This window comes from Musca domestica, unplaced genomic scaffold, assembly GCF_030504385.1.
Source record: "Musca domestica strain aabys unplaced genomic scaffold, Musca_domestica.polishedcontigs.V.1.1 39, whole genome shotgun sequence".
NCBI lineage: Eukaryota > Metazoa > Arthropoda > Insecta > Diptera > Muscidae > Musca > Musca domestica.
The window spans coordinates 6,968,156-6,991,571 of NW_026712326.1; the positions used below are offsets into that span (position 1 = coordinate 6,968,156).

The window sequence follows — 23,416 nt, forward strand, 5'->3', positions numbered from 1 at the left end:
CCTATTTAGTACCACTTAGAACTTTTCGTACAAATATGAGACGCGTTTTCAAACCACCGCCAAATCGCAAACACAGATATCATCAGTAATCTAAGTATGAAATTTCAGAATTTTATCTCTATCCCTTCATCAAATACCAAAATTAAGTACTATTTAGTACTTTTCGTACAAATATAGTGCATATATCTGAAACCACCTCTACATGTCCAGTCTACACACGAACAGCGATTCTAATAGAAAATTTAGATTTCAGCCTCTATCCCTTTAACCAATATCAAATTTAGTACAATTTAGGATTTTTTGTACAATATAGTACACATTTCCAAAACCACCTCCAAAACTGAATCCTAGATGCCAACCAATTTGATGCCAACAAAATTTCGCTAATCCAGCTCTATCCTTTATCCATTTAGTACTTTTCGAACTACTAAGGTACGCATTTCCAAGCCACCGTTAAATCTCAACCACAGATACCACAAGAAGCCTACATATCATATATCAGAATCAGAATTGTATATCTATCCCTTCAACCAATACCAAAAAGGTATACCATTAAGTACTTTTCGTACAATTATGGAAAACATTTGCGAAACCACCTCCATATTTTTACGCTACACATGAACAGAGACTCTAATAACAAATTTCAGATTTCAAGCACAATCTGTGTACAAAATACTTTGTACATCCTTTTGTGTGCGGTTGAGGCGCTGGGAAAATCCAAAAATTAAAAATAAATATTTAAACATTATCAGTTTCCCAGCGGTCATAAAATACCACATGTATACAATTCAGTGATCTTGTGCGCTGTCGCATATGGTAATGTGTAAAATAATAAAGTCCATGACCCACACACACACAATTATCGATGCGCCAGTAGGTAGCCAAGACCACTTGAATGAAGGGACAAACAGCTATGCAATGGTTCATTGTAAATCTAAAAATAGACAAGGACAATTGTGTGGCTGCGAATAGGTTAAGTTAGATCAGTTTTTGTAGCAGTTAAGAACAATATTTTTGAAAATAAAATCAGATTTAAACCAGCAACCCAAACGAGCGGTTGTGTTTTATTTCTCAGGAGTGAGATTTGGAACTGATCTCAACACAGAATGGTTGGTTTCCCTTCTCACTTGTACAATCTGTTTAACCAATACCACATTGTACCAAATACAGTACTATTTAGTACTTTTCGTGCAATTTTAGCGCATATTTCTTAAATCGCCTCCTTATCACAAACCTCTGCCACCAACTGGGATCCCTATTCAAAATTTCAAATTATCAGCTTCATCCGTTCACCCACAACCAAACTATTCTAAATTTAGTTCCATTTAATATAATTAGCACACTAAGTACACATTTCCGAAGCCATCTGCATACATCTAACTTACTTTCCAACCAAATTTCAAACGTAAACCCTATTCCGTCCGCATAAGCCAAATGGTTCCATTTTAGAAGTTTAGTACTGTTTTACAACTTTTTGTAAACTTAATTTCGAATTTCTAAAAGCCCTTTGGTACATCTATCCTGCACTCCATCAGTAACTTTTATTCCAATTTTCAGAAATTCTAGCACTTTTTCGTGCACTTTTAGCACACATTTCTTAAATCGCCACTTTATCACAAACCTCTACCACCAACAGGGACCACTATGCAAAATTTCAAATTACCAGCTTCATCCGTTCACCCAAAATCAAAATATTCCAAATTTAGTACCATTTTGTACAATTCGCACTCTTAGTACACCCGAATAAATCTAACTTACTTCCAACCTAGATTCTCACACCAAATTTCAAGTGTTTAACCCTATCCGTCCGCATAGAAGCATTTTAGAAGTTTAGTTACATTTTAGAACTTTTCGTAACCTTAATTTCGAAGTTCCAAAACCCCTTTGGTACATCTATCCTGCACTCCATCAGTGACTCTTATTTCAAATTTCACAATTCTACATCCTATACAAAATATTCAATATTTAGTAAATTTTAGCACTTTTCGTACCTTTTTAGTACGAATTTCTCTGTGCGAAAAACCCAACCTCTTCAAATCCCCAACACTGTGCCCAATATCTGCTTTTATTAGTCGTTGATTTTTTTAACCCTGTTAAGAAAATCAAATAAACGGAATGCTGAGTATCGTTAACAACACTTGGTCTGTAAAGAAGAATGACAACATTTTGATTTTGCCGCAACAGATAAAAAATCGTAACAAAACCACAGACTAGCCAGACAATGAGGCAGCCAGGCAGCAGCCACAATGTCTGGCAAATCCAAAAAAAGTTATTCACACGAACTTCAATTCAATACAAAAACGAAACGAAAAACAGAAGAACAAAAAAAACGTCTTTAAGGATACTCGAGAAAAAACAAAGGTAGGTTATGTCCTGTAGGACAACAAAGAATGGACAGAACAACAAACACACACACACTCAAACACCAAAAAGTTCCTGGCAAACAGGGGTTGGTTAAAAAAAACACAAAACGGGAGATAGAGAGATAGAGCGAGAGAGCTTGTCGATAAATGAATACTCCAATGTGATAAATATTGTATAGGATACGACAGGACACGACAACAATGGGGAATTCGGCTGGTTCTGCCGTTTACGCGCAGCACGTTTTACTACAACACAACTTAAATGAGATTTTCTAAGGACAGGGCGTAATGAAGCGTGCATGAAATGATAGCCAGGATCCAAGCGAATTTGTCAAAATAGAGTCATGTGTGCGAGAGGTGGTGTGTGCGAGTGTATGTGTGTGTTTGCATTGTGAGTATTTTGTTGGAGTAAAAGTTGTAAAATATGTGTATGTATCCAACAGAAAAACTTTGGAGTACGGAGACAACTCCCAAAATTGAAGTTATATATGTGTGAGTGTGTCCCTGTTCTCCTCCCTTTGTGTGTATCCCCAGGCACAGTTATGTATCCTGACAGCTACTGTTGTAGTAAGTATTTATATTTGCCAAGCTGGCTGGCTGGCTGCTTGGCTACTGTGTGTGTATGTGTATGAGTATATATATGTGTGATTGTGTGTTTTACTCAATTCTGGCCGACTGGCGTCACTAAAAGTTTCGCATGGGAAATTTCAACCAACTCCAGGGGATACCAAACACAGAATTAAATGGATATGGTTAGGTCCATGTGTATGTGTGTGTGCGTGCGCATGTCGCAGGCACCAACCAAGGGCGGAGGACCGCTATGCATAGCATACAAAAATGTGTTATCATCATAATTATTTCTGATGGAGTTTCCGCTTGCTAGACTTTTGGGTTGGGTCCTCCGCCGTGGTGTCAATTTCAGTTACTATTCGCGCACAACAAAACAAACATTCAACCGTAACAATATCATCTGCCAAATTGTCATCGTGCCAGACGAGAGGCATCCACAGTTGGAAAGTTTGTGTGTCATGGAACCCTGTAACAAAAGTTCAAGAATCTTTGGCATCATAACATTCATTGTGATGGTAATATCTGAACTGGATGCCATACATACACACAGTGGCTACATGATATCCGAATATTTCCGTGGTTACTTGGGTGAATGAACTGGGACTTAGTTATCGGAAGGATATAATTATTTGTGAGAAAAAAAAAAAATAATTTGTAATATGTATGTACAATAGGTCATAGGCTTGAAAGTAATTTTGACATTTCCAGGCATATAAAATGTTATATATATTTAAGGTTGTATTAGCACTTTCCATGCAAAATGTCGCCATTTGCTATGGATACCTTTCCTCGAAACCCGAAGATACACAAAGAATTTATAAAATCTGGGATACCCTGTATGGTGCTATCTTAAATCGTTGGCCTCTATGTATATATATTTATAATAATTTTTCTAAGACGACTTAAGTATTGGATGTGATGCTTTGCCAAATTTGAGAGAGAGAGATAGAAAAAGAAGAGAGAGAGAAAAGAAAATTCCCAAAAAATGTATAATGATTATATCCCACATTAGTAAGTCCATCCGTCATTCCCATGTTAAATTGTAATAACCTTACAGGTCGCAATTACGATTCGATTAATGGAGCAACAACAAAATTGTTTTCTGATTTTCAGTACCTCTACACGCCACACTTATAAACCAACCACTCGGAATTTCGAACGTTTTTAAAACTTAGGACAGGGCAGAAGCTTACCATTTTGAATGGTCATCGAATAAAAAATTAGCAAAATTTGCGTCAGCTTCGAAAATTTTAAATGCTGAAAGTTGCCTTCTGGTGAAATTGGAAATATATAGAAAAAAATGCTGATTTAATTGATGTACAGGGTGAGATAATAAATGCAACAAACGTCATAATTTTTATATTTTTTTTAATTATATTTTTTTTATTAATGAAAGCAAAAAATGTTGGAAATGGCAAGAAATTGTAGACTAAGTTTAGATTTGGATTGAATTGGTCACCTTTGGAACGAATAATGGCCTTCAAACGGCCAATGAAACCGTCACACGCTGCCCGAATGTTGCTCTGCGGTATTTTGGCCCATTCCCGGCGAAGCGCTTGCTTGAGGTGATCGATAATTTGTTTTTTTTATACCCTCCACCATTGTATTTGAAGATTTTAGCGACATTTTTTACCGGAATTATTTCAAATTTAATATTTGAAGTTCGTAATGGATTCTACAGCCTACGACAGAAAATAGGCCATGTAGGTCCACGTCTTCGTATAGCCCTCATATAACGGTACCTCCCGATATTCGGTATTTTGATGATTTTAGCGACATTATTCAAGTGCTGAGTCCTGTTGGAATATCCAAGGTCTGCGGCCAAAATGTTTGTGTGCCCAAGGCTTTAATACACCCTCCACAATATTTTCGCGATAATATTCGGCATTTATTCTGATGCCATAGTCGATTAATACGAGTGGAGCATTTACAAACTGCTGGACAACGAATGTTTTCTCATCGGAGAAAACCAAATTCGGCAGTTCACCACTTTCGGCCAAGCGTAGCAACTCCTTAGCTCTTTTTAGTCTATTTTCTTTCTGTTGTGGTAAAAGTTCTTGCACTTTTTGGAATTTCAATGGCTTTACCCCGAGCTTATTTTTTTAATATTTGCCGAATGGAATATCGTGATATGTTCAGCTCACGGGACACTTTTTGGCCACTACGACGCTGGTTTCGATCAAGTCGCTTCTTTACTTCCTGCTGTTTTCTTCCGTCCACTTCACGATAACAAGCGATGGTACGAGATACATAAGATGTATTCATATTTAAATGCTGGAGTGCTCTAACGATAGCCACTTGTGGTTTTCTAGCCAAATATAAAGAAATCACACTATCATGCTTGAATTCCATCACGAAGAACTTTTTTTCTGGAAAATTCTCACCAAAATGCTTTTGTGCGCTTGTAAAAAATAAAATAAGCTGTCACTGGATTAATTTTAACAGCTGTCGGACGAGTGGCTTGGAAATGACAGCAGTCTGAATTCAAGAGGTACTGTAATTGATGTAAGTGAGCTATACCGCCAACGTAATCGAAATGGAAAATTTTGATACATTTTTAGGTATTTTTAGAGAATTTTGCTCAAATCTAATCCCTAAGATAATTACGCAAACGGGAATTTGGGTATATTTTTGGATAAAGCTGCCAAAATTGATGATATTTTTTATCGGGACAATGAAATTTGATATATTCTCTTTTGGCACTTTGCCGAAAAAATTAAGTATTTAAATGTAGACCTAACATTAACACCTAGACGAAACAGCTGAAGCTAAAAAAAAATTTACACAAGGGACAGTCTTAGTGCATAGGCGTGTGACAAGGCTGGGTTTTGAAAACTTATACTTAAAGCATTCGAAAAGTACTAAAAATTTAATACTAGGTATTGGGCAAGCGAAATAAGGAAAAATTCAGAAATTTGGAATGAGAGTCAGTGGTGATTGCAGGATAGATGTACCAAAGGGTTTTTTAAATTCGCACCTGAAGGTTACAAAAAGTTCTAAAATAATACTTAGCTTCTAAAAGTGTACCATTTGGCATTATGTGAACGTATAGAGGTAAAAACTAAAATTTGGTATGAGAATCGACGTTGGATACTAAGTTTGATATATGAAAGTGGTTTTGGAAATGTGTAGAAAGTGTGCGAATTGCACAAAATGGTACTATGGGTATGGTATGGTAATGGTACTGGGATGAAGCTGGAATTTTGTATTGTTGTTTTAAAGTGATGGTTTTGGAAATGTGTATTTCAAGTACTCGAAAAGTACTAAAAACTACTATATTTGGTATTGGATGAACAGATAGTGCTTGAAATCGGAAATTTGGTACAAGCATCGCTGTTCATGTGTAGCCTGGACATATGAGGGTGGTATCGGAAATGTGTACTATAATTGTACAAAAAGTACTAAATGGTACTTTATTTTAGTATTGGTTGAAGGGATTCTGAAATATCATATTTAGACTACTAATGGTATCTGTGTTTTAGACTTGGTGGTGGTTTGGAAATGCGTACCAAAGTTGTTCGAAATAGACCTGGAATCCCGAAAATTGATATCGAGGTCTGTTGTCATCTGGGATTGAGATATGGAGAGGGTTTTGGAAATGTGAACAAAAAATACCAAATAGTTCTAAATTTGGTATTGGGTGAAGGGATAGAGTTGGAATCCTGAAATTTGATATGGATGTCACTGTTGGTGTCTGAATCTGAAAGAAGGGGTTGGTTTTGGATGTGCGTACTATAATTATACTAAATTTGGTAATAGGAAAAATTGCAGAGCTGAAATCCTGAAATTTGATATGGAAGTCACTGTTGGTATCTAACGAAAAGAACTTAACTGTACGAAAAGAACTAAAAGCTACTAAATTTTTTTATTGAGTAAAGGGATAGAGGCTTAAATCTTAAATTTGGTATTGGGGTCGCTGTCCATGTGTAGCCTCGGCGTATGGGGGTGGTTTCGGAGGTTTGTCTACTATAATTGTACGAAAACTTCTAAATAGTAGGATGGAGAGTGTGGAATGATTTGGACATACGTACTAAATGTTAATTAAGTTAATATTGGGTGAAGGGATAGAGCTGAAATCCTGAAATTTGATGTTTAGGTCACTGTTGGTTTCTAGGATTAACATATGGAGACGCTGAAAAAGTTTTGGACAAAAAAATGGATGTGGTTCCATTGTGCAACAGTTTTTCAAATATCTTCCTTTGTAAACCTCAAAATGAAAGATTTTGAAGACCTTTTGTTGTTGCAAAATTGTCAGGCTTAATCCCTTTATTGTTGTTTTTATTAAAAACAACGTTTGTTTATTAGTGGAGAACGATGGTAATATTTACCAGAGGGTAAGGCAGGGAATACCTAGGTTTCGGAAAGAGTCACCAATCCTTATCAGTTCCCTCGTTTTTTGTCACAACAAAATACTATGGTATCCCGAACAAACAAGCCAACGCTGTTCCATTTTCCTAATATTATTTCCGCAAAAGAAACTTGAATAATACATAAAACCGTAAAAGTTTTAAAATTTTAGTTTTGATTGAAGAATTTTGTCGAACTGAACAAATTGTGAGTAATTCAATAACACGAAATATTGGAGCTATTCTAACATTTTAAGGTGGAGTTTTCGCAGTCGGAGTTGCGCGCACTTTCTTTGATTGGAAACGTGCTACAGTGGCAGTAAAAATTTAAGCACATAATTTTCAATTCCAAAATATAAATTTCGAAAGTAAGTTTCTATGGTTCATTCTAAGACTTACAATTAAATTTGTCATAAACCATTACCATATTTAAATTCGAAACTTGAAATAAACGGTGAAGTTAAAATCATCAAAATATGATATATAGGGAGGTACTGTTATATCGGAGCTGTGCGAAGACCTAGACCAGCATAGACACAGTGATTACAACAGACAGACGGACAGGCAGACAAACGGACATCGCTAGAATTTTACGCTGATCAAGAATATATACTTTGTTGGTTGGGTCTGACATGAGTATTTCGAGGAGTTACAAACGAAATGACAAAGTTAATATACCCTCCATAGTATGGTGGAGGGTATAATAAGGAGATATTTATAGCAACATTTTTATGTAATAATTTTTTTCTATTACTTATGGTTTATGACAAATATTTTGAACTTTGACGTCATCTCTCTATAATGATGATTTGAAGGAGAATTTTGCATAAATTTATGTGAGGTACGGCTTTAACCATAAAATGTGTTTTCTACATTTTTAATGTATTCTGTAGCAGAACTTTATGAGAAATAATTTTGTGAAGTATTTTGTCTGGTTACAATTCCGTTTGAAGGGATTTTTTACACAAAAAGACCAAAAAAATATAAATGACAAGTTACCCTCAGCCTATGCCCGTTTATTAAAATATAGTTTGACTTGCGTTATGATTATCCAAACTGTTGACCCTTTATGGGAGACGTTCCAGAGGATGGGTCAATGTTGCACATTTCCTATCTGATCTAAGTCTGATATAAATGTACCAGATTTGACCTATATGGAATACTTAATTTATTTTTACATGAGAAATGTAAAAATTTTGGGAAGCTAAGAAATGTCCGTGAGGTACCAGATCAAAGTATGAGCATCTAACATTTATTTCAAAGTTTATGCGAATTATTAAATAAAATATATTCCTTTTGTGGAAGAGGTACCAGAAGGAGTGATCCGATGAATTCTATATTCACATTAGATCTCATGTTACCGAGTTTTAAAATAATCGCTGACTTGTTTCGCAAATTATAAGAGACATAACTATTTAAAATTGTGGCCCTCTTTGGGGGAGATACCAGAAGGGGTGGTTCGTTATCTATCATCTTCACACCAGATGTTGTGATAATAGAAATATTGGGATGTGTGAAATTTGAATGAAATCGGATATTACTACGCATTTATAAGCGTTTTGGCTATTTCAAACTTAACCCTTTTGGGGGAGAGGTACCAGAAGTAGTGGTATGTTATATTTCATATTCACACCAGATGTGTTGATACGGTTAATAAAGGTACTTTGCTGTGACAAAATTGAAGAGAATGCTTATTTCGCAAAAATATAACGGATATAATCATTAAAATGTTTGAATCTTTGTGGGCGAAGTACCAGAAGGAGTAGGCTGACATATTTCATCTTCACAATAGATCCTTTATTAATAGAAATACTGTACGAAAACTAAAGAGAACCGGATGCTGATTTGGTATTTTATAAGAGTTATACTTTTTCCAAATGTTGACCCTTTGTGTGGGAGGTAAATATTGGAGTAGACTGATATTGTCCATTTTCGCACCTGACCTAGAACTGATACAAATATTGTCATTTGCAATGTTTAAACCAAAATTCGATGATCCTTTCTTGTTCTATTAGAGAATATATGTTCTGCAAATATTTTGACCTTTTGTGAGGGAGGTAGCAGAAGGAGTGGACCGCTGTTGTCCATGTCCGAACTTAATCCGAGTTTTAGAACAAAAATGCCCATATAGGCCCTTTCTTAGAACTATGGCATCGTAAAATTTGAGGCTTTCGATATCCATCATAACTAAATCAATATAAATTGCATTTTATTATGCCTACAAATTTATGACGCAATATGAGCTATTTCCAACATTTCAGGATTTCCTATGGATTAAATCCATATATCATATATTAAAATCTCCCAAAATCTTTAATTGTTTTGTGTCAAACTTTCTAAACCATCTCAAAATTAAAATTATGGAATTAGTTCGGAGTCCATTTTATTAATTCTTCTGAATAAAAACACCCACAACTACGGTTCATCAAAGAAATGCGAACGTGGTGTGGATTAGCCCCCAAAAATCTGGGCAATAGATTCACCAAAGAAAACACTATTTATTATTATAATGTCTTCCATCCTAAGTGGCATCGCACACTGTATATTCTCACATTTTGTTTATTCTTGTCACACCCAACCCAGAGTACTTAGAGTCGCCATAAATTCAATTCCAGATAAGATCTGGGCAAAAGTTGTTTCCATTAAATTATTCAATTTAAGACTGGCTGGTTGGTGGATGGATGGATGGAAAAAAAGTGTAACATTGGGTCGATCTATTTCTGGACTACACGCACACGACACTGTGCTCCATCAGCTGCTAGTGGCGGGCTGGCTGGCTGACTGGTGCCTGGCTACCACACAACGATGTAAATGGCGCTCGATGGGGGCTGGCAAGGGATAAGGTGTTGGGGTGCGGCTGTCACAAATCAACAAAAACAAAAATGTACCCACAACAACACAATGGCAACAATGACAACGTCATCAGTATCATCAACTTCGGCGGTGGCAGCTGTTGGATGCTGGATGGATGGATGACTAGGCTGGTTGGATAGCTAGCTAGCTTGTTTGCTGGTTATATGCAACATAAGCAAACACACTAAGCAAATTAAGCTTATAAAATATTCACAAATATTCCTCGCACAAACACACACAGCCACACACTTATAGCCTGCATCCATGCAGGAAATACTCACATGCGATTGTAGAACTAACATTGTATGGCTGACTGGTACTGTTGTTGTTGCTGTCGCTGTTGTTCTCATTGTATGGCTGTTTGTGTTTTGTATGAAATCTCATCTGATTGTGGGCATGTTTGAATGGATGCGAGCAATGAGATGCGATACGATGTGATGCGACAACGACAACGACGATATATGTATGTATGACGAACACAAACAAAGAGCAGAAAAGAGACCGAGAGCAGCAGCACAACAAAACAGAACAAAATTGACAAAATTTGGGTCAAAGGATATTGACCGAGGAAATGGTTGTAAATTTTCTGTTTGCCGTTTTTTCGTTGCTGCTCACTCAGTGCATGTGTTTGTATGTGTGTGCCAGGCTCTTCCTCTCTTATTCTCTCTGATGCTGGGTCGCTTGCCAGTTGGTTTGTGTTTGCCATTTTTCTTTGGCAGATTTGTTGTTTGTTTCACTTGTTAATAGAGAAATTTGTATGGGACGAAAGAATAAAATTGTATTATTGTCAAAGGAAAAAAATTGAACCAGAAAAAAAGTCTATCCTTTTCGTATTTTTGGCATTTTGGCAAATTGAGATTCTTTTCATGGCGTTGCCGATAAGTGTTTTTGGTCTATGGTTGATTGGTTCGGTGGAATGTGAACAAACAGCTTAGTATGGCAATTGTCAATTTTATTGGAGCAGCCAGTTAGGCGCGAAATTGTTTTTGTTGCTGGAATGTAAAAAAGGGTATCAAAAAAAAAAAAAAAAAAAAAATACTTGGGGTAACACTTGAATAGAATTACAGGTACAAAATGCTAAACATGGGTCGGTTTGAACATACATTTCTATCGAGCTTGAGCCTTATTTTTTTATAGGGTCATAAGATCCAGAGTGCGATGTCATAGAAAAATGGACTGCATACCTATTAACATTTGGGAGTCTTGACATTAGGCAGTCCAGCTGGAGACTATTTCTGGTGCTGTTGTGTCAGATGTGAAACAAAATGGTCATGTTTTATAAAGTTTCGACACTTTGTAGAGTCGAAATATCGATCTATAGAGCAGCAGATGTGTTCTATAGTTCCCAATGCAAACTAGCTTATCTTTATATTAGTACATGAGGCACTGCGAAGGACTACTTCCGACACCAATGTATAATGATTGGAGGCATCTAAATTAGAATCGTGCAAATTCAACTCAAACCTCCTCGCCTTAATATCACTCTGAAATCTCAACCAAATTCTATGAGGGAACTGGCCCAGCAGTTGAGGTTGTCCATTTAGGCGTATTTTGATTATTTCGATAAATAATTGTCCATAGTTTAGTATGAATTTCATTAAGAGGGATATAAAGGTATCACTCAGGCCGTCTTATCGCTCTTGTCCTTAGTATTGATATATATTTCATCATAATTTTTACCTGGGTCTCCGAAACTAAATTTACATGGGAAATCTAAATATTTCTTATACTTTTCATCAAAGTATGAAGGGTTTAAAATAATAAGATTTTGACACAAGATCCGATTAAACTGTAACACAAAATGGCGATCAAAGTCTGGGGCGAATTAGGGAATTAAAGCCCTTTTTAGTATTTTAATTACCTTAGAAGGATATATTCACTATAAGTTCAACCTCAGGATATATCATACATCATGATCTGTTTGCATCTCGTGCATCTTATTTTTCAGATGACATTTCTTCAGCCAAATCGAATGAGGAGTTTTTAGTGGAATTTTCAGTGCTTACGGTTCTCACGGTTCTTAAAATTTACTCGGTAAAGTTTAGGTTCTCTGAGCTATAATCCAATCAAAAATATTAATGGTGTGTCCACTTTATAACGATACCCGCTGATTTTATGTATTTTGAAAGTGACGTTGCCAATTTCCAACCGAATCAGCGATAATTTGTTCATATCGCTACCTCTCGATATTCAGTTTTTTTAGGATCTGAGATAAATGTTCTTCTAAAATTCGGTACCTAGAGCTTGCAGTGGGGACTACCTTTGATGGCAGAACATTGTCTGTACAGGGTAACGTTTTTCTATAGCCTCCGGGTACTTTGATCGTTTGAGTCACATTTTTAAAGAAATTGATTCAAATGCAGCATTTTGAATTATTATTTATACACATATATTTTTTCATTTTTTTGCTATTTTTTTGTTCAATTTTAAAATGAGTAAATGGCGCGAAAGATTAATGATATGTCTGGATTTTCTCTCAAAAATATGATCCAAAGTGTTTAATCTTTCAATACCATTGCAAATCTGGTTAGTATCACTTGTTCTCGCCCAGCAATTTCAATCATTGATTTTGAAAATAATTTTTTTTTTCATTTTTCAAAACAATAAATATGTACATAAAATTGGAAAAAGTCAGGAATACGTGGAACAAAATTGCAATCAGCTGGTAGCCCCATCAAACCTTTTTATTGTACCATGACGGGATCTACCATCTACAGTATAACATTGTCCACATAGGTCTATGTTTTTCTATAGATCCCATAAAAATGCATTTATTCAGTATTTCAATGATTTTAGACACATTTTTCAACAAAAGTGTTAAAAATGTATCCTGGCTTTTCTGCATTCCCCATATAACAGTACACCCTGACATTTCGTATTTTTATGATTTTTGCCAGATTTTTCAACGAAAATGCACAATAGGAAACTCACAAACAACTATAATTGTAGAAAATTTGTGGTTTTGGTATAGGCCCATAACAGCTCCAATTTAACAGCTATCGAAAGGAAGTATTTGATTTGTATTGCTTTGAATATTGCTATGAATATTTTTGCAATGGTGCGCAGTGATTGACAATATCGGATCACTCTTTCTGGTACCTTCCACAGATATGTTGGAAATTTTGAAAGGAAATAATTTACCTCATTAAAGCATTTACCTCAAACCCAAGGTAGAGAATGTTGAATTCTTCAAAAATTCAATTACACAAAGTATTAGTGTTTTACCTATTATTTTCAGTTTGAATGTTATTGTAAATGGTACTATCAATATTTTTCACTCAGTGACATATTCATATTTTTTTAATTCTAGCTGCAGTAAAACTAAACTCTTAGAATTCCATTTTTTGGAGTATACTGTTAAATTAAAATAAGTTCTACTTCTTAGGCAATTTCTTTCCTCTCTCAAACTTTGTTTTTCAAATACTAAAAAGGTGTGAAGATTACGAAAGAAAGTTTTACAGTTTCTTAATATCATTTAATTTTGAAAATACGCAAATGTTGAGGTGTATTTATATAAGAGGCATACTTACCATACCGTGTAAAAAATATTGTCAAAATCTTGAAAATTCCTTAAATCGGCTGAACTATACCACAAATATGTCTAATGTTGACAATTTTTGGCACATCACATCCATTACCCTATCCCAAAAATGAATGTTAATTCTGCAAAATTGATTGAAAAATATGGTAAAAACTTTTCAGAAACAAGGAAATCGGTGATAGGATTCGATGGGAGCTATGTTGAAAAAGCTTAACAGTATTCATATCTGGCATAGGATTCTGTGGGAGCTATATAAAATTCGGGACCCATATAAACAGTTTTTTTGCAAAGACATTTGGTAACACCAGGCTAAGAACACAAAATGCCAAATTACAGTAATTTTAATAGAAACAACTAAAAACCATAAAGAAAGTCTTAAAGTCGGGCGGGACCGACTTTATGATACCTTACACCACTTTACTCAATTCGGTAGTAAGTGCCAAATTCCATCCCATTTGGACAAATATTAGACGTTTGGTGCACAATAAAAGGTAAATCGGACGAAGTTATATATGGGAGCTATATTTAAATCTGAACCGATCTCGATAAAACTTAGCAAATGTATTTCTGAGCTGTATTTAATATATTTTCTCAAATATTGTTGTTACAGAGTGCATATTACGGCTGCGGAGAACAAAAATAACAAATCGGATGAACAATATATATGGGAGCTATAGCTATATCTGAACCGATTTCGATCAAATTTGGCATACTATTTTTCAGGCCTAGTTTGCTTGTATGTGCAAAATTCCGTACTATTTGGGGTGATATTACACGTTTGGTGCACAATAAAAGGCAAATCGGACGAGAATATATATCTAAATTTTTACCGATTATTTCCAATTTCAATAGGGTTCGTCCTTGGGCCAAACAAATGATTTGTGCAAAATATCATCTGGATAGGGCAATAAAATTCTAAAATTCGGTACCTAGAGCTTGCAGTGGGGACTACCTTTGATGGCAGAACATTGTCTGTACAGGGTAACGTTTTTCTATAGCCTCCGGGTACTTTGATCGTTTGAGTCACATTTTTAAAGAAATTGATTCAAATGCAGCATTTTGAATTATTATTTATACACATATATTTTTTCATTTTTTTGCTATTTTTTTGTTCAATTTTAAAATGAGTAAATGGCGCGAAAGATTAATGATATGTCTGGATTTTCTCTCAAAATATGATCCAAAGTGTTTAATCTTTCAATACCATTGCAAATCTGGTTAGTATCACTTGTTCTCGCCCAGCAATTTCAATCATTGATTTTGAAAATAATTTTTTTTTTTCATTTTTCAAAACAATAAATATGTACATAAAATTGGAAAAAGTCAGGAATACGTGGAACAAAATTGCAATCAGCTGGTAGCCCCATCAAACCTTTTTATTGTACCATGACGGGATCTACCATCTACAGTATAACATTGTCCACATAGGTCTATGTTTTTCTATAGATCCCATAAAAATGCATTTATTCAGTATTTCAATGATTTTAGACACATTTTTCAACAAAAGTGTTAAAAATGTATCCTGGCTTTTCTGCATTCCCCATATAACAGTACACCCTGACATTTCGTATTTTTATGATTTTTGCCAGATTTTTCAACGAAAATGCACAATAGGAAACTCACAAACAACTATAATTGTAGAAAATTTGTGGTTTTGGTATAGGCCCATAACAGCTCCAATTTAACAGCTATCGAAAGGAAGTATTTGATTTGTATTGCTTTGAATATTGCTATGAATATTTTTGCAATGGTGCGCAGTGATTGACAATATCGGATCACTCTTTCTGGTACCTTCCACAGATATGTTGGAAATTTTGAAAGGAAATAATTTACCTCATTAAAGCATTTACCTCAAACCCAAGGTAGAGAATGTTGAATTCTTCAAAAATTCAATTACACAAAGTATTAGTGTTTTACCTATTATTTTCAGTTTGAATGTTATTGTAAATGGTACTATCAATATTTTTCACTCAGTGACATATTCATATTTTTTTAATTCTAGCTGCAGTAAAACTAAACTCTTAGAATTCCATTTTTTGGAGTATACTGTTAAATTAAAATAAGTTCTACTTCTTAGGCAATTTCTTTCCTCTCTCAAACTTTGTTTTTCAAATACTAAAAAAGGTGTGAAGATTACGAAAGAAAGTTTTACAGTTTCTTAATATCATTTAATTTTGAAAATACGCAAATGTTGAGGTGTATTTATATAAGAGGCATACTTACCATACCGTGTAAAAAATATTGTCAAAATCTTGAAAATTCCTTAAATCGGCTGAACTATACCACAAATATGTCTAATGTTGACAATTTTTGGCACATCACATCCATTACCCTATCCCAAAAATGAATGTTAAATTCTGCAAAATTGATTGAAAAATATGGTAAAAACTTTTCAGAAACAAGGAAATCGGTGATAGGATTCGATGGGAGCTATGTTGAAAAAGCTTAACAGTATTCATATCTGGCATAGGATTCTGTGGGAGCTATATAAAATTCGGGACCCATATAAACAGTTTTTTTGCAAAGACATTTGGTAACACCAGGCTAAGAACACAAAATGCCAAATTACAGTAATTTTAATAGAAACAACTAAAAACCATAAAGAAAGTCTTAAAGTCGGGCGGGACCGACTTTATGATACCTTACACCACTTTACTCAATTCGGTAGTAAGTGCCAAATTCCATCCCATTTGGACAAATATTAGACGTTTGGTGCACAATAAAAGGTAAATCGGACGAAGTTATATATGGGAGCTATATTTAAATCTGAACCGATCTCGATAAAACTTAGCAAATGTATTTCTGAGCTGTATTTAATATATTTTCTCAAATATTGTTGTTACAGAGTGCATATTACGGCTGCGGAGAACAAAAATAACAAATCGGATGAACAATATATATGGGAGCTATAGCTATATCTGAACCGATTTCGATCAAATTTGGCATACTATTTTCAGGCCTAGTTTGCTTGTATGTGCAAAATTCCGTACTATTTGGGGTGATATTACACGTTTGGTGCACAATAAAAGGCAAATCGGACGAGAATATATATCTAAATTTTTACCGATTATTTCCAATTTCAATAGGGTTCGTCCTTGGGCCAAACAAATGATTTGTGCAAAATATCATCTGGATAGGGCAATAAATGCGCACTGTACTTTGTTTAAAAAAATACATGGACAGACGGACGGACGGACATGCATAAATCGACTCAGAATGTGATTCTATGCAGATCATCAAAAGGAACTATGGGTCTACCTCGTTTCCTTTTGCCTGTTACAAACAAATGCACAAAAACATAATACCCTGACCACCTAGGGTATAAATAGTAGGCTCTGTCGGGCCGAACTTTGAATATCCTCCACCAATTGGAAGGAATTTGGAATTCCGGCGAACAATGTGGCAAAAATCATCATAATACCGAATATGGGGAAGAATTCTTATATGGGGGCCATGCGAGAACTTGGACCTGCTTAGACAATTTTCTGTCACAGACTGTAGTACCCATTACAAACTGCAAATACGAAATCTGAACAATTCCGGTGGATAATATAGTTAATATCTTCAAAATACTGAATATATGGAGGTACCGTTATATGGGGCTATACGAGTCAATTTTCTGTCACCGATTACAGACCTATTACGAGAAGCAAATATGAAATTTGAAACCATTCTGGTAACTAATGTTACAGAAATCAGCAAAATACCGAATATATGGAAAAACTGTTAAACGAAGTCCTGGCTATACGAAGTCTTGGACCTGCAAGGCAATTTTCTGTCACAGGCTGTAGTACCCGTTAGGAACTTCAAATACGAAATTTGAAACAATTGCAGTGTTTAATGTCGCTAAAATCATCAAAATACCGAATATAGGGAGGTAACGTTATATGGGGCTACACAGGAATGTGGACCTATATAGCTTATTTTCAATACCAAAATTCCTGTAGAACAAACACACATCTGAGTAAAATTTTATTAACCTACTTCAATTCGTTCGTTAAATCAACATAGAATTCTATGCTGATAAAGAATATATATCCTTTGTAACGCCTAAAATGTATGTTTCGAGGTGTTACAAACGGAATAACAAATTCATAATGTGGTGTAGGGTATAAAAGAAAAACCAAAATCTTCAGATGTTCTTCATCGGAGGGTACCGTTATATGGGGCACTATGCTTAAACCTGGACCAATCTTCACAATTAATTTTTGATAACATTATACTTTAGGCATTACGAAGATTCTCTAAAAAAAATCAGATCGATTGTTTTAGAGAATTTTTTGTCACACCTTCCCATACATCTGAGGCCGTTGAACCATGTTTCGATATATTACAAATTTTAGAATCATAATCGTTGAATCTACGATATACCAAAATGTACCTTTATGCTTGTGATACAATCTGTTGGAAGTTCTGAAGCCAATCGCATTCCTTTTATTATAAATCAAATAGAATACTATAAAAAATGGGGATTTTAATCCCATTCCTTTTTATTTTATTTATCTTTAGCCCCAATTGAGATTGAGCAGATAATTATTTAGGTCTCATGTTGTCAGCAATTATATATTTTTCCTTCCCTTTTTTGTTTAATTTAGTATCCCATACCTGGCTAGAAGGTGGCAGACAGGTAGATACGTATGTTTGTTTATAAACATCTTAATGTAGACATATTTATGAGTCGAAACAAAAAAAAAAACAACAACAAAAATACTCTCATAGCATTTTTTTATAATATTTACTCAACATCTTTAATTTGAGAGGTGTGTTCCGTAGTTCGCTGTTTTACGACCGAACAAACAAAACCCAACTGTAAATGAGGTTTCAATGGTTTGCGTTTGGTTTTGGTTTGTGGGAATTTGTAACGTCTAATTGGGATTTTTCTGTGAATCACTGAGTTTCGTTTAGTTTAAATTAATTAAAAAAATATGGTAATAATAGCAAATGCGGAATCCAATGACAGATAGAGAGGAGAAGCTTATATATGTAACGTGACTAGAATTTAAAAAGTCTATTTAAATTTTGTTTACATACATACGGGTTTTCTGAATTGTGTCTTTGATGAAATCAAATTCTGTGAACAATTTTTCTTAGTTCAATTGGTGTTGTATTCTTTCTCCCCACTAATTTTTTTCAAATATTTATTTTTTCAATTTTTCTTGAATATTTTTTTTGGGCAACTGTTAACATGATTTCTTTTTTTCTCATTTATGGTATAAGCCCAAACGTTGTATTCTACATACACTTTTTCTATATACAATCAATTTTTTTTAGCGAATAATACCATCACTACTAACCGTTAGGCGAAATGAATCATTTGCCCGAACACTCACTTGACGTATCTATTTGGCGAATTGAATTAATATTTATTAACCATTTTTTGTTTGTTTGATTATTGCCAATAAATTTCTATTATTGTTTTTGCCATATTTCCATATACGAGCGCGGAAAAGTAGCAGTCGATGTACGCACCGTTGGAATTCTGCAAACGTTCTAACACTTTTTCGGGACGACGATTTCGTTTGTGTATGCACCTTAAAAGGCGTGTACCCCGTTTGGGGATTGCTTTATTCATTCCGTTTCGTTTGGGCTTTTCACTTTTCACTTCACAAGCTTTGCACACAGACACACACACACACAAATACATATAAAATGGGAAAATTTTCTTCTTCTCCTAGGAGAAATGAAATGAAGTAGGAGAATTCTCCTGCAAAACTTCTCTGGGCTTTCTTTACCTTTTCATTTGTAATTCTTTTTTCGGCCGGAGATTTTTTTATTTCAGCTTTATTCCATTTAACATATTCCAGCGCTTATTGTTGTTTGATTTTTTTTTTTTTTAATTTTCTTTTCCACAATTTTTTAAATTATTTTTAAGATAAATTTCCAATCAACACTTCTTTCTCTATTTTGGGTTGTGTGATAGTTTTGAGTTGTGTTTTGTATCTGCGGGTTTGCAATTCTATTTGAAATTCTAAAGGCTACTGACTGAGGTTTGTCAACTCCGCTCCGCAATGCTCAGGCAGCGCATAGAAGAGTAGCTGGCACTTGGAGTAGAAGAAGAGCACCCAGGCAAATTGACGGCAGCTAACCCAACTAATAATCAAGTGAGACAGCAGTTAGACAGACAGACATACAACCAAGCAGGACAAAGACACTTTACGCTCTGCTCATTTCTATCCAATAGCTGAAGTGGTGGTAGCAGCAGACACTGTCAACTTGCAATATTTCAATTCCATATTCAAAATTGACAAAAGGTTTTCAATCCCGGCCCAACATTTTTTGTTTTCTTGTAAACTTTATCAAACAAACAACAAAATGTTAATCACTTTTGGAAATTTTTCTTCATTTGCCATTGACAATAGCAAACAAACGCGTTTGAACAGACAAGTGCCTATATCTGCTGCTTCTTCAAAACGTCGGTGCTCATTTTTCGTCTTTCCAATTCAAACTAATTTCCCTGCCTGACTTTTACGGCTGGCATAGCTATGAGAAAAATGCCTGCATATTTTTCTTTCTTTCTTCTCCGCACAATTTGCTCGCATTTCAATTACAACGATGGGAGAAGAGCAAGAAATGAGAGAAAGTTATTGTCGTAATTTTGTTGCTTTTGTTGGGGCGAAAATTGGGGGTGTGATTTGTGTCGGAGAGCGAGAGAGAGTGTGTGTAATAGTCAAAATAACTGAAAGAAAATGCGTGCCAAAGAGTAGATTGCATGCTGTCAGAAGTGTCATCATCAAAAGGAAATTGTACTTAACGTACGTGGGTCGCGCGAGAAGTTTTAAGAACGGGGTGGTGATGTTTAATGATGGGAATGAAAGGGTAATATATTAAATCTTTCGTCCCTATTGTTATTCAGAATTAAATTGAAAATTTCAATGACCAAATGTTTAACAAAATATTAAAGAGATTGGAAAGTTAAGATTTTAAAAGTTAAGCTAGATTCGCAGGTTTGAAATTTTCTTCAAAATGCTACAAACTCGAATAAACTTTAAAATTTTTAAAAAAGTCATTGAACAAAAATGTAAATCGTATCTGGGAATATTAATAACAACAAATAATTTGGATGCATGTTCATTCTTTTGATTTAATACACATCAAGTGTTTATACCCTACATATAGTGGTAAGGGTATTATGTTATTGTGCATTTGTTTGTAACATGAAGAAGGAACCGAGATTTACTTTTGAGGATCTTCATAGAATCACTTTCTGATTCGATGTATGCATATCAATCCGTCTGTCGATGTATTCTTCAGAACAAAATGCAGATTATTATCCGATTGAGATGACATTTTCCAAACAATATTTGTTTAGCCCAAGAACGAATCTGAATGAAAAGGGTGAGAATCAGTTCAAATTTAGATAAAGCTCCCATATATATCTTCAAACGCCTCGGGTTAATTGTGCACCAAATGGCCAATATCAGTCTAAATTACCTAAATTTTAGCATATCCGAACGAATTCTGCCTAGAAGCAAGTACATCAAATTTGGAGAATATATAGCTATAGCTATATATATAGCTTTATCTCACATATATATGTTTCATGCGATTTGGGGTTTTAAGTCCCTCACATGCGTAATAATGATATTTGGTACCAGCTCAGAAATAAGTGCTCACAATGTTGTCAAAATCGGATCTGAATAGGATATAGCTCTCATATATCATTATCCTACATCAAGTTTATTGTACACCAAATGGCTAATATTAGTCCAAATAACTGAATCTCAGCAATTTCAATTGAATTCATCCTAGAAATAAGTATTCAAATTTGGTGGAAATCGGTTCAGACATAGCTATAGCTCCCATATGTATGTTGCATCCTATTTGGTGTTAAAATACCTCTGTCAAATAATATCGAAACCGGTTCAGATTTTTATAAAGCTTCGATATGCATCTTCATTCGATTTTACGATTGCAACAATGCTATTTGGTACTAGGGATACAAAACCCTTCGTCAAATTCGTTGAAAATCGATTCAGAGTTGGATATACAGGATGAGATGAAAAAACTGCAACCAACTTCAGACTGCTGTGATTTATAAGTCACTCGTCCGACAGCTGTTAAAATTATTCCAGTGACAGCTCATTATATTATTTACAAGCGTACAAAAGCATTTTGGTTAGAATTTTCCAGAAAAAAACCAATATTGATGGAATTCAAGTGCGATAGTGTGATTTCTTTACATTAGGCTGGAAAACCACAAGTGGCCATCGTTAGAGCACTCCAGCATTTAAATGTGAATAAATCTTTTGCGTCTCGTACCATCGCTCGTTACCGTTATACTGGTAAGGTAGCCCGACGTCAAGGAAGTGGACGGAAGAAAACAGCATCATCTGCAGAAATGGTTCGAAAAGTAAAGAAACGACTTGATCGAAATCCGCGGCGCAGTGGCCGAAAAATTACCCGAGAGCTGAACATATCGCAATATTCCATTCGGAAATGTTGCAAAATGAGACATTGCAAAAATACATTGAAATTCCAAAAAGAGCAAGAACTTTCCCCGAAAGGAAATAGACTCAAACGAGCTTAAGAGTTGCTCCGCTTGGCCGAAAGTGGTTAACTGCCGAATTTGGTTTTCTCTCTCTCCTATGAGAAAACATTCGTTGTCCAGCAGTTTGTAAACAAACAAAATGATCGTGTTTACTTGCCAAAGAGGTCAGCTGAAAATGTACACCTTCGGTTGGCCATTTCATTTCCAGCGCACAATGACCACCAAAATCTCTGGATACCAATCCGTTGGACTATTGTGTTTGGAGTATTTTGGAGAGCAAGGTTGGCACTAAAAAACACCAAAGTGTCGATCACTTCAAGCAAGCGCTTCGCCGGCACGGGCGACGTGTGACGGTTTCATTGGTCGTTAAAGGCCATATTTCGTGCCAAAGGTGATAAATTCGAACAAATCTAAACTTATTCTAAAATTTGATGCTATTTCCGACATGTATTGCTTTCATTCAATAAAATTTAAAAATATATATAAAAATTATGGTGTTTGGCTTTGTTGTAGTTTTTTATCTCACCCTGTGCATAGTATGGAAAGTATATTGAGTTCGTTATTCCGTTTGTAACTCATCGAAATAATAATTTTAGACCCAACAAAGTATATATATTTCCGAAACCTATGTATTCCCTGCTTTACCCCCTGGTAAACATTACAATCGTTCTCCACTAATAACCAAACGTTGTTTTTATAAAAACAACAATAAAGGGATTAAGACTGACCATTTTGCAACAACAAAATATTCTTGATCAGCGTGAAATTGTAAGACGATTAAGCCTTGTCCGTCTGTTATAATCACGAATTAAGATAGGAAGCTACAATTTTGCACAGATCTGTCTTTTGTCTGCGGGCAAGTCAAGTTCGAAGATGGGCTATATCGGTCCACGATATTTAATCCCTTTAGCAGAAAGTCTATATTTTGTACATAGTTCGAATATTGGTAACATTCAATGTAACGGCATGGCTATAAACAGTAATAGTACAAATATTAAATATGCGCCCGGCAGATCGAAGCGCCTGTACCTGTTAAGTTTTGAAGGTATTGCTTAATATTTTCAATTGATTGAGTATAATTTAACATTTCCGGTTCCCCGTTTCGTAAATATATTTCAGTTTTGAATAAAATTATAAAATAAGTTTCTAACGATATTATTTCGTAAATTATTCTTATATCACTCGATTACATATAATAATTATAAAATTGTCCAGTTGTGTTTGCCATCTTTTTTCCCCTGAAATTGAAGAAAAC

At 34.9% G+C, this 23,416-nt stretch overlaps 2 protein-coding genes across 2 annotated transcripts in view; one reads left to right on the forward strand and one right to left on the reverse strand.

Moving 5' to 3' along the window:
- Window positions 1–19,499, reverse strand: part of LOC101894056 (ankyrin repeat and sterile alpha motif domain-containing protein 1B) — a 46,498-nt gene extending 26,999 nt beyond the window's left edge. The window contains exon 1 of the mRNA XM_059126497.1: window positions 19,406–19,499. The gene's annotated coding sequence lies outside the window, so the exon portion shown is untranslated. The remainder of the gene's footprint in view (window positions 1–19,405) is intronic.
- Window positions 1–23,416, forward strand: part of LOC101894558 (sodium-dependent nutrient amino acid transporter 1-like) — a 73,056-nt gene that overhangs the window by 9,775 nt on the left and 39,865 nt on the right. The gene's annotated exons all lie outside the window — the stretch shown is intronic.